This window comes from Gadus morhua, chromosome 12, assembly GCF_902167405.1.
Source record: "Gadus morhua chromosome 12, gadMor3.0, whole genome shotgun sequence".
Classification (NCBI taxonomy): domain Eukaryota; kingdom Metazoa; phylum Chordata; class Actinopteri; order Gadiformes; family Gadidae; genus Gadus; species Gadus morhua.
In genome coordinates this window covers 18,559,336-18,573,554 of record NC_044059.1, presented here as the reverse complement: position 1 = coordinate 18,573,554, position 14,219 = coordinate 18,559,336, and the positions used below count along the sequence as shown (strand labels likewise).

At 41.8% G+C, this 14,219-nt stretch overlaps 1 pseudogene; it reads left to right on the top strand.

Moving 5' to 3' along the window:
• The first annotated feature begins 2,906 nt into the window (after nt 1-2,906).
• LOC115556423 (uncharacterized) lies at nt 2,907-3,025 on the top strand (annotated as a pseudogene).
• The last annotated feature ends 11,194 nt before the right edge of the window (nt 3,026-14,219 follow it).

Here is a 14,219-nt window from a genome sequence, read left to right as displayed (position 1 = left end):
AGATTCGAATTAATAAGGTCCCAGACAGAGAATCCCCATTCTTGAACAATGGAACGTACTACGCTACAATACTTTGCTTGTCACATGGTAAGTTGACATGAAAGAATGTTACGAATGTTAAAAATGGAAAATATAGATTGCAACAACCCTTTGCCACTCACAAATGGTTCATCATGGTAAATAGTATCTTATGAAAGGGCCTCTTAGTGGATGGGCTTCAGATTCCACCTCTTTGCATGCATTACATCAGTTAATGGTATACAATAGGGCGATCAGGGCTTTTTATAAGATTTACTTGAACTGTTGATCATCAAACATCTCCCTGTTCTTACTTGTCTTATTCTAAGTGGTATTGGTGAAATTATTGAATTAGTTCCCCCTTTATTATTCCACCTTTGTGAGTTAAAGGTGAGGCACTAATCAGAAGTTACACACTGCCATTCATTTGCTTAAATTCCAACCTGGATGTAATCCACTAGACCTGAGAACTTGAGAGTAGAATGACCTTTGGCTGCTTGGCACCTTTAGCCATTGAAGTCGATTTGTGGTCCTCCATGGTCCAGTATAATATGTACCTGTACTTCCACTGTCAATAAAGGCTTATGTATTCACAACCTTGTTTACTTTTCACCAGCCTCAGTAGTTCCGCGGCTATTAAGACAATTGCACTGGACAAGCCGACAAGCAGTTATGTGACAGTTATTGCTCATATTTACTTGTAAGGCCCTTTTCTTTTGAAGTATTCAACAGTTCCTTGTTAAATCTGTGCTTCAACTTCAGACATATTTCATTCTTCAGACAGCAACCTGTTTTGCATTTGTCACAAAACTTGAAAGAAAGCTTTGAGGCCATTTTCCTCGGATTGGCTTTATTCTCAGACTCTAATATGATGCATGTTTTCCGTTGTGTGGCATCACTTTGTATCCTCTCCATGAGTTAACAGAGTTGTTTACCAAGCACAGATACTTGGTGAGATCATTACATTTGAGGGTTGGATGACAAACAAAAGTTTGGACACACAGACCATTAATGCTGACTTAAAGGGCTGTGTATTAACAAATGATTGTTGTTATTCATCTTTTTGCTGTTTACCTATAGATGTTCCCTCCAAGACAGCAACAGGGACCATAGCAATTCATGTGGCAGATGCCAACGACAATTGCCCCACATTGACCAAGAACCTGGAAGACATCTGCTCCAACACTCAGGTGGTTATAGTTACAGCAACGGACAACGATGCAGAGCCCAACGGTGGCCCATTTCTTTTCAGCATTGTACCTAAAGAAACCACAGGATTATGGGGTCTTGAACCACGCACTGGTAGGAACCCTCCATTTAAAATATGCTTTAGACTAAATCAATTATAGTTTTAATTGAATAAGCACAAATTACCATTAAAGGATTTGGAAGGCTTGCTAATACTTCAGATTAATTGTTGATATTTTCTGTGTCAAAAGTTAATTCAGCACATCAACTCAACCCCTTTCAGGGTGTTTGTTTTTTTCAAACAGAAATAAGCAGATACAACCTGTCCTGGATAGGTTGTTTTATGCAATAGACCCCACAAACAAATGCAGATGTTTTGATCATGTGTTTAATTGCCCATGCTCACAGACTTAGATCTAGAAGACACACAGTTTGAATTCTGATTGAATATTAGGGGTAGGGGGAAAAAATATGCAGAGCCCAGGTAAGACAAACAAAACTTATCTTCTATGAATTTCCAACTTCCAAAAATCCCCAAAACTTATTTTCGGGGATTTAAAATAAAGAAAAGAAAAAAAAAGATTAAAGAGAATATGTTTTTTTATTTGAACACGACTCTACTTTCGACACAGTGTATATGCACACCAATATACTGAATTGAGTATCGATTTTTAATAAGAAATTGTTTTGAATTAAGATTCTAATTTTGAATCGAATCATAAAGATTCCTAATGATATACACCTAGCATTTCAATATCACATGCATACATGTATTATCTAGACTGTTCAAGCAAATCGATTTGCTGTGTCCGTATGTCTGAGCATGCGCAGTGGCATGTAAACACAGAATCAACACTTTTAGATTATTCCGTTCTTTGGTGCTATTATTATAAACAACATATAGTCTGGGAGGTTTTCTATGCACTTACCTGTGTTAGATGAAATTAATATACAGCCATAAAGAGCTGCTAAACACTTGTTTGAATAGAATGGATGTCAATGGCTCACTAACTGCCCAATTTCAGAACATGTGCGAGAGAGGGGATGAGGTGGAAAGAATCATGGCTGATTAGCAGCTCGACATAGACAACGTCAACAATGAACCAGGGGTCTTAAAAGAGCGGCCAATACTCTAAGCAATTATGGCTGGTTCAGACTACATGATTCTCAGATATTCCTTCACGATTTAACCTGTCACACTATGTGATCACAGAGCCAGGAAATTGGGCCTTGTCTCGGCAGAAGACTGGCCAAACTACAAGATTCGAGGGTGCGATGCTCTAGAATCTTTAGGCCCTTTCCACACTAACCCGGGTAAATATAAAAACGCACATTCGTAATGAAATTAAACTATCGTTTTCATATCGTTTTCGGAATGTTTTGCATCCACATTCCACACTGAAATGATTTTGATACCAGTGGTTGTCATGGTTACGTGACTCCCGCCATGCCTCTCTGTTTATATTACAAGCGTGATCAGCTGTGATAGTTGCAGTTGATCAGCTGGCTAATCATTTTCACTCACAAGCAAAAGTATGGCTCAAGCAAAAAGTACAAAGGCGAGTTTTCTTTGTATCGTTCACGATACACGCAGCAACAAAGTGTAGATAACAATGGATCCCGAGTTCCTATAGGCATTATGATGGCGGTCCTCTGCGTAGTGCAGTAAAGTTTAGTAAGTAGATACGCGGCTCAGTTAGTAATACGGCCATACCACCCTGAACACGCCCGATCTCGTCTGATCTCGAAAGCTGAACAGGGTCGGGCCTGGTTAGTACTTGGATGGGGGACCGCCTGGGAGTACCAGGTGCCGTAAGTGGTGTCGGGTGGTGGCCAATAGGTGGCACTCTTCACTCTGGCCCCTTTCCTCATCAATCCCGATGCCCCAGTGCAGTGACGGGGACACTGTGCTGTGGAAGGTGCTGTCCTTCGGAGGAAATGTAAAACCGAGGTCTTGACTCACTGTGGTCATAAAAGATCCCAGGACACTTATCGCAAAGAGTAGGGGCTTCCCCGGTGTCATGGCCCAACCAGGCTAATTCGATCTGGCCCCCCTAATAATCCTCCTGTACATTTGGCTGACTCATTAATTCTCTCACTCTCAAGCTGGTGTGTGGTGAGTGTTCTGGCGCAGATTGGCTGGCGTGCACCACCCAAGTAGGTGCTACACACTGGTGGTGAGTTAGGTCCCCCCCTTCACTGTAAGCGTCTTTGGGCCATTGAAAAGCGCTACATAAATATTATGAATTATTATTAATAAAGATGCGCAGATGAGCTGTAATGTCATCCCGATTTTGAGTTGCGTGTTCCGCGTCCCAACAAAAGCCTGTCGGCTCGCTAAAATGTCCATGACCCCTGTTGTCAGCAAACTTAGCCAATGTAGTTTTATTCAAGCCTGATCATTAACTAAAAGCCACATAGAAAGAATAAAGCATCCAGCATATGATTTCAACAATGTGTGAGAACATACGCAGCAGGGCTGATCGCACAGTAGAATGCTTATGGAAAACGGACGAGCGCTGGGCGGAGATTTCCGAAGCAGGGAGATTATAGAAAATATGTCAAATTTGTCAGTTTGCCGTTTGTCTAGTCAATATGTTAACCTACTTATTATTTATTTATTTCAACCGCGATCCGCCCGCAATTCCTCCAAGTATTACTTTTTTTCACGCAATCCACCCAACCCGTGGATTATTCACGGTGTCCGCCAACCGCGCATCTCTACTAGTCTTTACTTTACTAGTTAGTTCTTTACTAGTTAGTAAACACTGCCTGTAAGCTCCATCTGTTCTCGGGATTCCCTCCATGTCAACAATGGATAGGTCATGCGATACCCCCAAATTTCTGGCATGCCAAACTTTCGTCGTGGCATTTTCGAACGTTGCAGGCTAAAAAATCGCATATCGCAAGCATGTCACATTACAAGACCTTGTCTCGTCGCTGACTTTTCAAAATCCTGTACGACTCGCAAATTTGTTTGCGACAAACGAATCGGGGCAAAATCGGGCTGAAATCATGTAGTCTGAACCAGCCATTAAGGGGAAGCATTACACTCAGCTACTTAATCATTTTAATAATCCCAAAATATTGGTTTACTGGTTAATTTAATTGTTGTTTATTGATTTATTGACGCATCACATGTCTTTTCATGATTTTAATGTTTATTCATGTTGCAAAATTTCTGGCGTTTTGCCAACATCGACCCAAGAAGCTTTTTTCTTATCGCAGATACTAGCGCTACCCTGACGCCCTCTGAATCCATCTGGCCCGGCCGCTACACTGTAGGGCTCATGATCCGTGACAAGCAGGGGATGTCATGCCCCGATACCCAACTCCTGGATCTGAATGTGTGTTCTTGTATTGAGGAAAAAATATGTGTTGGTGGAAGTGCTGCCATCAGAGCTAAACCTTCATCGTTTAAATTTGGGCTCTCCGGAATAATGGTCCTGTTCCTCGGAGTTCTGCTTCTACTTTGTGAGTATAGCAGTCAAATAAAATCAGTGGCAATGAAAAAAAAATTACTAGAGTTGAGACGAGATGGTGGAAGCTGGAAATTTTGTTTGTGTAACCTATACAACTCATACAGCTCAGTCCAATATAAGAGACCTTTCCCCAAACGCAAATGAATGCTAATTGTTTCCGCAAAACAGAGCATGCTGGTGTAGAATGAAGGTGTATTATAGTGTTTCTCTCTTTTCTCGCTAATACTGACTTCCCAGGCAGCTAACCCTATTGAACTCCATTACAATTAACCTAAAGTAGTTTTAGATGTTTGGTTGCGTTCGCACCCGGTTGCATCTTGCCGCACATGTAGAGGACTTAATTTGGTTTACTGTTGTCCAGGTTAATAACTTGACACTGCCACTGGCTGAAAGATTTGGGCCATACTGTGTGTGTGTGTGTGTGTGTGTGTGTGTGTGTGTGTGTGTGTGTGTGTGTGTGTGTGTGTGTGTGTGTGTGTGTGTGTGTGTGTGTGTGTCTGCGGGAATCCTGCAAACAACACCAACGATTGTGCATAGTTATTTCTGCCAATGAAGTAGAAAATGCTGGACGGATAAAAATCTACATTAAATCTAAATCTAAAACATACATTAACAGGAATCAGAACCCAGAAATCAAAGTTTGGCCGAACCCTTAAAGTCATCAACCTGCTCGACTGAGGAAGGCTGCCCTCCCGATTCTGGCTGATCTAGAGTGCATTTGCTCCTGGCCACACACTGATCCTGTGGCCACACGCTCCTCCCACAGTCTACTTCCACTATTTCCAATCGCTCTTCACTTCATTCCCATCCTATTCACCTATTAATAGGGAACAACACACCCGCAAACTCCTCTCCTACTTCCCATGGTACCTCACCCCGTAGGCTCCTAGCTGTCCTCTTGGTCCAACAAAACACTATGCCCCCCTGCGACATAGACCCCGTCCGTAAAAGTAATCTGTTATTTTAGTAGATTCAGAAAGTGAGATGAATAAGTGTCGGCAACATGGTTCAACATGGAGTAACTAGCACTGGCATTTTTTGCTCACTCTGCAGTACATTGTTTTTGGTATTGTAGTATGTACTAAGGTTTTTCTATGTTTGGTGGCCATTTTGTTGCAGTTGTAGGTGTGACACTGATCACCTGTTTGTGTGGTGTGCCTGGGACCTTCACTGAACTTCCTTATGACACCAGAGAACATCTGATTGCCTACCACACAGAGGGCCAAGGAGAGGACAAGGTCAATACAAGTGCACTATTGAGACTTTTTCTTTTCCTTTTTTTTTCAAGTCAAAATTCTGTTTATCATCTGTATTATTTGTTAAGTTAACAATAACTAAATTTCAGATATGAACATGGTACTGTCGGTTGAACAGAAACAACATAACTAGATTGTCATGTGACAAACATTTCAAGTCTTAGATTTGATTCACTCAAATAAGTATTTTTACCAACATTATTAGCCAGATGAGTTTATCGAGGTAAACAGTGGTTTTATCTATTTTCTCTTTAACAAACAGAACCTTTCTTGTCTTGATTTACAGGATGTCCCTCCATTGAGCTCTCTGAGCCTGAAAACAGATGCCAGGCCTTTTGCCCACATGGCCAGAAACTATACATCCAATATAACGTTGAATACGACGACTGGCAACTACCAACTGGCCAATAGCATGAAATCTGTTCATAAGTCAAAGTCTTTAGGCAATTTGAAAATAGACAGAGGTAACAAAGAGACCCATCGGTGGGATATGACTTCATTTACAAAGGAAGATGAGAAGTCCTGTTGTGAAGGCATTGCCCTCTCAAATACGTATGTATATGAATACAACTCACAGGTGAGGGATTGCTATAGCCCAGCCACCCATTTTGATAATAGGTAAAAGGTAAACGTTGGTAAAAATACAGAAACATACCACATGGATTTATACATTATACATAGTAACAGGTATGTAACATTTTGTTGCCGTCTTTTCACAGAGGGCTAGCCATTCGCCTGATAGCCATTTTGCAAGTGACATGCCGTTGGTCTACGACTATGAAGGAAAAGGCTCTTCAGTTGGCTCTGTAGGCTGCTGCTTCAGCCTCCCGGAATATGACAATGACCTGAAGTTCCTAGACGACCTGGATTGGAAGTTCAAGACTTTGGCTGGAATGTGCTTACCAGAACCCCTGCATCCTCCAAATCCCCATAAAACTGTTCTCACACACATAACAGGGCAGCTCAAGGCTGAATCTAGGCAGGTTCAGCATAGGGCAGCTAGGCCTGAAGTCAAAGAGTTAAAAACAGTTAACACAAACAATGACATCATCACCAACAGCAACAGCACTAACTTTACACAATCGTCAACCGACAATACATGCTACATCACCACATCATCCACTGTCAAGAGCGCCGACTGCAACATCACATCATCCGCTGTCAAACACATCAACAGCAACAGCACTTACTTCAGAAAATCATCCGCCGTTTATCCGTCCTACGCATCGTCCACTCTCAAAAGCACTAGTAACACTGCTCCACCACCAGGCCCTCGGGCCGCTGTTAGCATGGCTGTGCTCCCTTCCGCCAATCAGCTAGTCATGGTACAACAGCAGCCCATCTTCTACTCCACCACTTCGATACCTGTGGCCTGCTTCATTCAACCACAGATCCAGTGCAATGCCCTGCTGGCAAAAGGGCCAACTGATGGAAGCTTGCCAAGTGTAGCACTATTCAACAGTAACCATCAACACATGGAGTATATCTCAGGTGGAAGACAGGCAGTGGGGGGTATTGACTTTGCCCAGAGCAACAGCAAGGAAAACAGATAGACACAAGGTCAGATCTAGCAGCCAAAGGCATGAGGATATCAGGCTTGTAGTAGATGTAGATCATGGGTATCAGTGCATGGCATCTTCCATGTCAATTGCCGGCAACTCATTGTATGGGTGTTAGATATTGATATTTTATTTTCCTTTACTGTAAAAACGTGATCGAAACTAGAAAATGCATTTCCTGCAGAAAATGCAGTGAGTTGAAAATATGTTTTAGTAAAGCAACATAGATGTTAAGAAATGTTAAATTGTGTGTGTGTGTGTGTGTGTGTGTGTGTGTGTGTGTGTGTGTGTGTGTGTGTGTGTGTGTGTGTGTGTGTGTGTGTGTGTGTGTGTGTGTGTGTGTGTGTGTGTGCAGGGACACAGCCACAGAAAATGTATGTTTGGTACATGAGGTCAAATAAAACAACCCTCAAAATAGTCATGCAGAAAATGATCTTACATTTATGTAGAACTTCAACTTCAAATAATCTTAAAATAACTTAAAGAACATCAACCTTACAGTCAACACCAGCTCGACTAAACATCATGAATCAAATCTCCTTATGACTGGTGCAGAGGTGTGAATGACTGGTGCAGTGGTTTGAATGAATCGAATTGCCCTCCCTCGTCCCTAATTACTATTGGACATTAGCGGCATTTACATGGACTCTTCTGTTCCGATTAGATTTCTAATTGGGATAGATCTTTTCCTATCATGCATCCGAATGTACTGTATATATGGCATGTACAAAATTGGTAAGCGTAAGTTCGTATGCATCTCACGCACAACTGTAATGTTGGTCTGGACTTATATGATATATGTAAGGGATAATGTTGTGCAGAACGCCGGTCATTATCGGGAAAATAAGCCCCAACAGGGTGAACCGGACCCTGATGCGAAGCGGAGGTGTCTTGCTTTGCCCTGAAGGGTATTATTTTCACCGGTCTATTATAATGTATAGACCGGCGACGTCCTATACATTATTACACTTATTACACGGCTCCTTATCAAAACGAAACAACATCTTCACACAGTGTGTCTTTTTACAATTACCATTCGTAGTGTTGATCAGTATGTATTCCGATTGAGGCATATATATGATCCTTTTCTATTCCGATTGAGCAGTTCTTCCACTTCTAATCTAATCAGATGTGTCCATGTATACGCGGCTTTTGTTTTTAGCATTTAGCTTCTACCGGGAGTACACCTGTAGAAAGCACCTAGCCTCTAGCCATATAAACGGGGGTCCCCACAGACAAACGCCCGATGTATAACAATGATATTTCCAATCGATTAATAATTTTAACCTATAACGTAACCGTTTAGGCTTGACATGATGTTTCTAGGTTCAATATTGACGTTGTTTAGGCTCTGCGACGTCTGCAATGGTTAGCTGTGTCTATGGTCATGCCTGGATTTCGTGGAAAGGAACGTTAAAAGGAAAGGAACGACAGGTTTTTGAAATGTAGTGGAGTAAAAAGTTAGATTTTCCCCTACGAAATATAGTTCAGTAAAAGTATAAAGTCTGACAAAATAATGATACTCAAGTAAAGTACTGATACGCTAAAAAGTAACTTAAGTACAGTAACAAATTACTTGTACTTTGTTACTGTCCACCACTGCCTGAGCTGCTATATGTGATGTGTTCTTTTCGATTTTCTAAAAAAAGGTTGACTTCTCCTGTTCTTTCGGATGGACTAGGACAGGCATCTCCAAACGGCGGACCGCGGTCCGGGTCCGGACCAAGTGACGGTCCTATCTGGACCACTGACCAATTTAAAATTATAAGAAAAAAAGAAAAGTTTATTTTTTTTATTTTTATGATTTCACTATACAAAGCATGATTATGTTAGTAAAATCATTTCTCACTGAAATACAAATTGAAAGGCAGAATAGTCTGTAGTACAGCATAAAAACAGCAAAAATCAATGATCTTCACAGAGCAAAGATCATGCACTGACAGAACTCCCCCCCTCCCTCCGTCTGTCACGGCATGTGCGTAATTGCGTCACTCAAAAAGTAGCCAATCAATTTTTTTGTTTACTGAAACAGCGATTTGGAATGAGAAAATGGCTTGCTCGAAAATAAGGAAAGTTGACCCGAAAACAGACATCTCAAAGATGAATGGACTGACCAATAAATGTTCATTCTCCCGCAAGGCAGTACAAAACCTTTGTTGGGTCTTTTATGTGTTGAAACCGTGGCGCTGATAAAAAGCGGGAATATTAAACGGCATTACGAATCCAAACACAGATCCTTGGAGGAAAAAGCATCCCCAGAAGTAAGAGCGTGGAAAATATCCGAGCTGAGAGCTCAGTATGAGAGGTCTATGCGTGTCTTCACACACTCATTTACAGGCCAGCAACATGCAAATGAATGCTCACTTAAGATTGCATGGATGTGGGGCAACATAAAAAAACTTTCAGTGACACGACTGTTGTGAAGGAGTGCTTGAACGCCGCTGCCGAGACGTTACTTGAAGGTAAACAAAGGGATGAATTGTGTGAAAAAATAAAGCAAATCCCAATGTGAGCTGCAACGACAACCAGAAAATCTGAAATGTTATCAGATGACGCACTGTCACAGCTTCATGCGGCTGTTCAGAGTGCCCCATCCTTAGCCATTGATGAGTCTTCAGATGTAACGGATAATGCCCAGCTTTTGGTTTATGTGCGATTGTTTCATCAAGACAAGAAAGATCTGTGAGGACCTGTTGGGTCTAACACCACTTGAGACACTGTTTTGCTTACTTGAAATGAAGGCCTAATGCTCTTTTTGTGTTTATTTGAAATGTAGGCCTGGTGTACCTGTTTTGCTTACTTGAAATGTAGGCCTAATGCATTTTGTGTTTATTTGAAGTGTAGGCCTAGTGTTCCTGTTCTGCTTACTTCACATGTAGGCCTTATGCACTTTTTATGTTTACTTGAATTGCAGGCCTAATGTATCTGTTTTGTTTACTTTAAATGTTAATATGCGTTACTTTGACTTACTAGTTTTTCATGGTTAAAAGTAAGCTATTTGGAAATTGAAAATAAATACATCTGAAAATATAAGGTAATATGCCGTGTTGATTGTATTTGACAAAAGAAGGCTATTAGGACGTGGTAGGTTCGGACCTTTCTTAGAAGGAATTTTTAGTAACTGGACCTTGTTCAATTTTAATTGAAGACCCCTGGACTAGGACAACGTATTTTTGTTGCGCACAACAGAAGTTTATGTTCGCATTGCTTCCGCAGAAAAATCTATTGCAAATGTTAATTTTATGCATACATTTTGTTTAACAGGATAATCAGGACAAGTAATACCACTGTTCGATTTTTCTTTGTTTCGATAATGATGCGACGGACAACTAGGGTGTTTATGTCTGCTTTGCTTCCGCCATATCAATTTGATACATACATTTTGTGATACAAGATAATCATGACATGACATTGAATCAATAAAGTAAAAGGAAGACAAATTTTATTTTCAAAAGACTACTGAAATGATGAGCATGGGGGTTGTAGACCTACAGGAAATGATGCAAACGCACCATTCCCGGGGTTACAGAATGAATAATACTTTATTTTGACTCAACAGATGAGTGGAAAGCAGGAAGACGTTGGAAAGAACAATGCAGGCAAGAAGAGAAAAGAACGAAGCAGCCACACATTTACATTCATATTTAGGGCATTTAGCAGACACTTTTATCCAAAACGACTTAAGTACATTTGTCATAAGAGGGTGAAAAAATATATCACTGTCGGTGCAGTAAGGATGTTCATAGCAAAAGCACCAATAATCGCTAGGTTAACCCATTCCCTATATGCAACAAAGGTAGCTAAGATGCTCCATAACAGTACTATAACTAAATTCGAAAACACAGTAATTGCGTACATTAAGTGTCAGGGCGTACAACATACAACAAGAAGGAGGGGTGGGACGGGATGGCTATGTAGAGGTGAGTCTTGACTGATCTGCGGTAGCTTGTGAGCGACTCTGCAGTTCTTGTAAATTGCAGTTAATTTCGTCTATAAGTTATGCCTCTTTAATTGTTGTACTTTTATTTGACGAGCACCACTCTTATTTTGTTACTCCCTGTTATCGAAGACGCTAGACTTCCTGCTCCTGTCTCGGCAAAAACCACATGCTCACGATGCTACAGAGTTGGTAAACATGCCAACGAACTATTAACATGTTGCATCCTGTGTTAAAACTTGTCAAAGGTTATTTTACTGTGGTTCGCTCCATGTTTTTTGCGTCATTGTATTTCTCGGGTAAGGACTGTAACCGCGAGGTGTGTGTGTGAGGAAGACGGGCTGCTAGCAGGCTGAGCTCAAACTTAGACCCTTGGAAGCAGAAGGAGGTAGTAGGAGACTAATGGTGTATTCATTGTAAAAAGATTGGTCCATTTATTTAAAACTGAGAGAAACTATCATTATTTTTATTTGAATAAGAGCTGCAACTCATAGCGGTTTAAAAACGGTACAATTCATAGCTTAAGTTTACTAAAAATGTATTTGTTCAAGTTTAAAATATGAACATGATTCCTATGTATTATTTACTGAAATCTGGCACTATGGCATTTGTATTTCTGTCCATTTTCATAGTTTTCATGGTGTCAGAAGGTGTTAAAATGCCAGTGGTGAAAGGAGGAGGGAATTAAAGTCGGAACACCAGTTGAAGCTCTCTGCATCCTATGTGGTAATTCCAAGTGGTCAGCTACAGTTCTTACATCAGCAGGGAGCTCGTTTCACCACTGCATTGACCACCTTGTATGCCAGTACCATCATCTTGAATCTGATACGAGCTACAACAGGGAGCCAATGGAGGTCCCGGAAGAGGGGGGTCACATGGGAGAATTTAGGTAGGTTGAACACAAGGCGCACTGCAGCGTTCTGGATACGCTGCAAAGGTTTAATCGCGCAGGCAGGGAGTCCAGCCAGGAGTGGCTTGCAGTAGTCGAGGAGCGAGATAACGAGCGCTTAGAACAGGAGTTGAGCTGCTTCCTTCGTGAGGAATGGCCGGATACTGCGGATGTTGCAGAGGGTAAATCTGCAGGATCGGGCCACCTTAATGATGTTTGCGGTACAGCACAACTGATTGTCCAGTACCACACTGAGGTTTCTGGCAGTTGGTGTTGGAGATACAGCGATGTTCTCGACAGTGACCAGTAGGTCCATGTGAGGGAACTCTTTCCCTGGCATTAGGAGGAGCTCAGTCTTGTTGAGCTTAAGCTTCAGGTGATGGGCAGTCGGCCAAGTGCTGACGTCTGCCAGACATTCTGAGATGCGTGTTGCAATCAGGGTGTTGTCAGAGGAGGTGAAAGAGGATGAATTGCTGAGTGCCATCAGCGTAGTAATGATAGGAAAACCGTGTGATGGAATTACAGAGCCCATGGATCTGGTATATTTGGAGAACAGAAAGGGTCCCAGTACAGAGCCTTGAGGGACACCAGTGTCAAGAGTGCAGGGTTTGGACAAGGAGCCATTCCACTTGACCTGATAGGTAGGATGATCTGGTGGTTCACGTGTTGAACGCCTCGGACAGGTCGAGAAGAATGAGAACCGATGAGAGGGATGAGGCTCTGGCAGCACGGAGTGATTCAGTCACCACAAGGAGAGCTGTCTCACTGGAGTGTGCAGTCTAGAAGCCTGACTGATGAGGGTCAAGCAGATTGTTTTGTGAGAGATAGAAGGACAGTTGGCTAGAGATGGCATGTTCCAGTGTTTTAGAAGGGAAAGAAAGAAGAGATACCGTTATGTAGTTCTGGATGTCGGCGGTGTCAAGGGTCGGTTACTTGAGGAGTGGCTATATTCTGGCAGTCTTGAAGGACGCCGGAACAAGGCCTGAAGTGAGGGGGGAGTTGATAAGGGCGTCGGGAAATAGCAGGATGTCGCTCGAGACGGCCAGGAGGAGTGAGGAGAGGATTAGGTCAAGGGGGCAGGTGGTGGCGTGGTTAGACGTAACTAGTCTGTTCATCTTCGGAGGAGAGAGGGATAAAGTGGGGAAAACAGGTGGGGTAGGGTGTGGGAGGATGGTGGCATTGGTAAAAGAGGAGCTTTACTTAGATAGAAACTCCATCAATAATCAGCAACACGCCCGGCTCAAAGTTATGACCTAGGGCTCAAGGACACTGCCAAGTGTCCTTGTTGTCCAGGTTCTGTAATAAGTAGGTCCCCTACTAATTTCCTGTAGGGATAGATTTATACTATGTAACCTAAAAAGTGTATTAAACCTAAATCCCCTGATTCATATAAAAGAGACCAGAGCTCTCTCTCTCACTCCGAGGTCATTATGTGCCAAAACATACAATAATAAGCCTTTCACACATGAACTCCGGATTAGCTCCAGAACTATCAATAATGCATATATTTAGACGGATCAACAATATCAACAGAAGAGTGGAAAGCAGAAATAGTTTAGAAAGTTTAATACAGGCAAGAAGAGAAAGGAGCAATGCAACTACACTCTGTGCTCCCGGTTGCATGATAGAAACACCTTCAACACATCAGCAACACACCCGATTCTCCAGACTTTACACTATGACAGTTGTGTTAACACATACATGCCCAGTGGGTTTAACCTGGAGATATCCGATTTACAGTGCATGTGTCAAATGTATTTATAAAAGGAACCTTTTGAATGGATTTCTTTCGGAAAATATTTGCGTCAAAATCTGTATGATATAGCCATTAGGATATTTAATTGCATAGAAAAGAATACAATTACGATTTTTAATTGTAACGGCAAAATT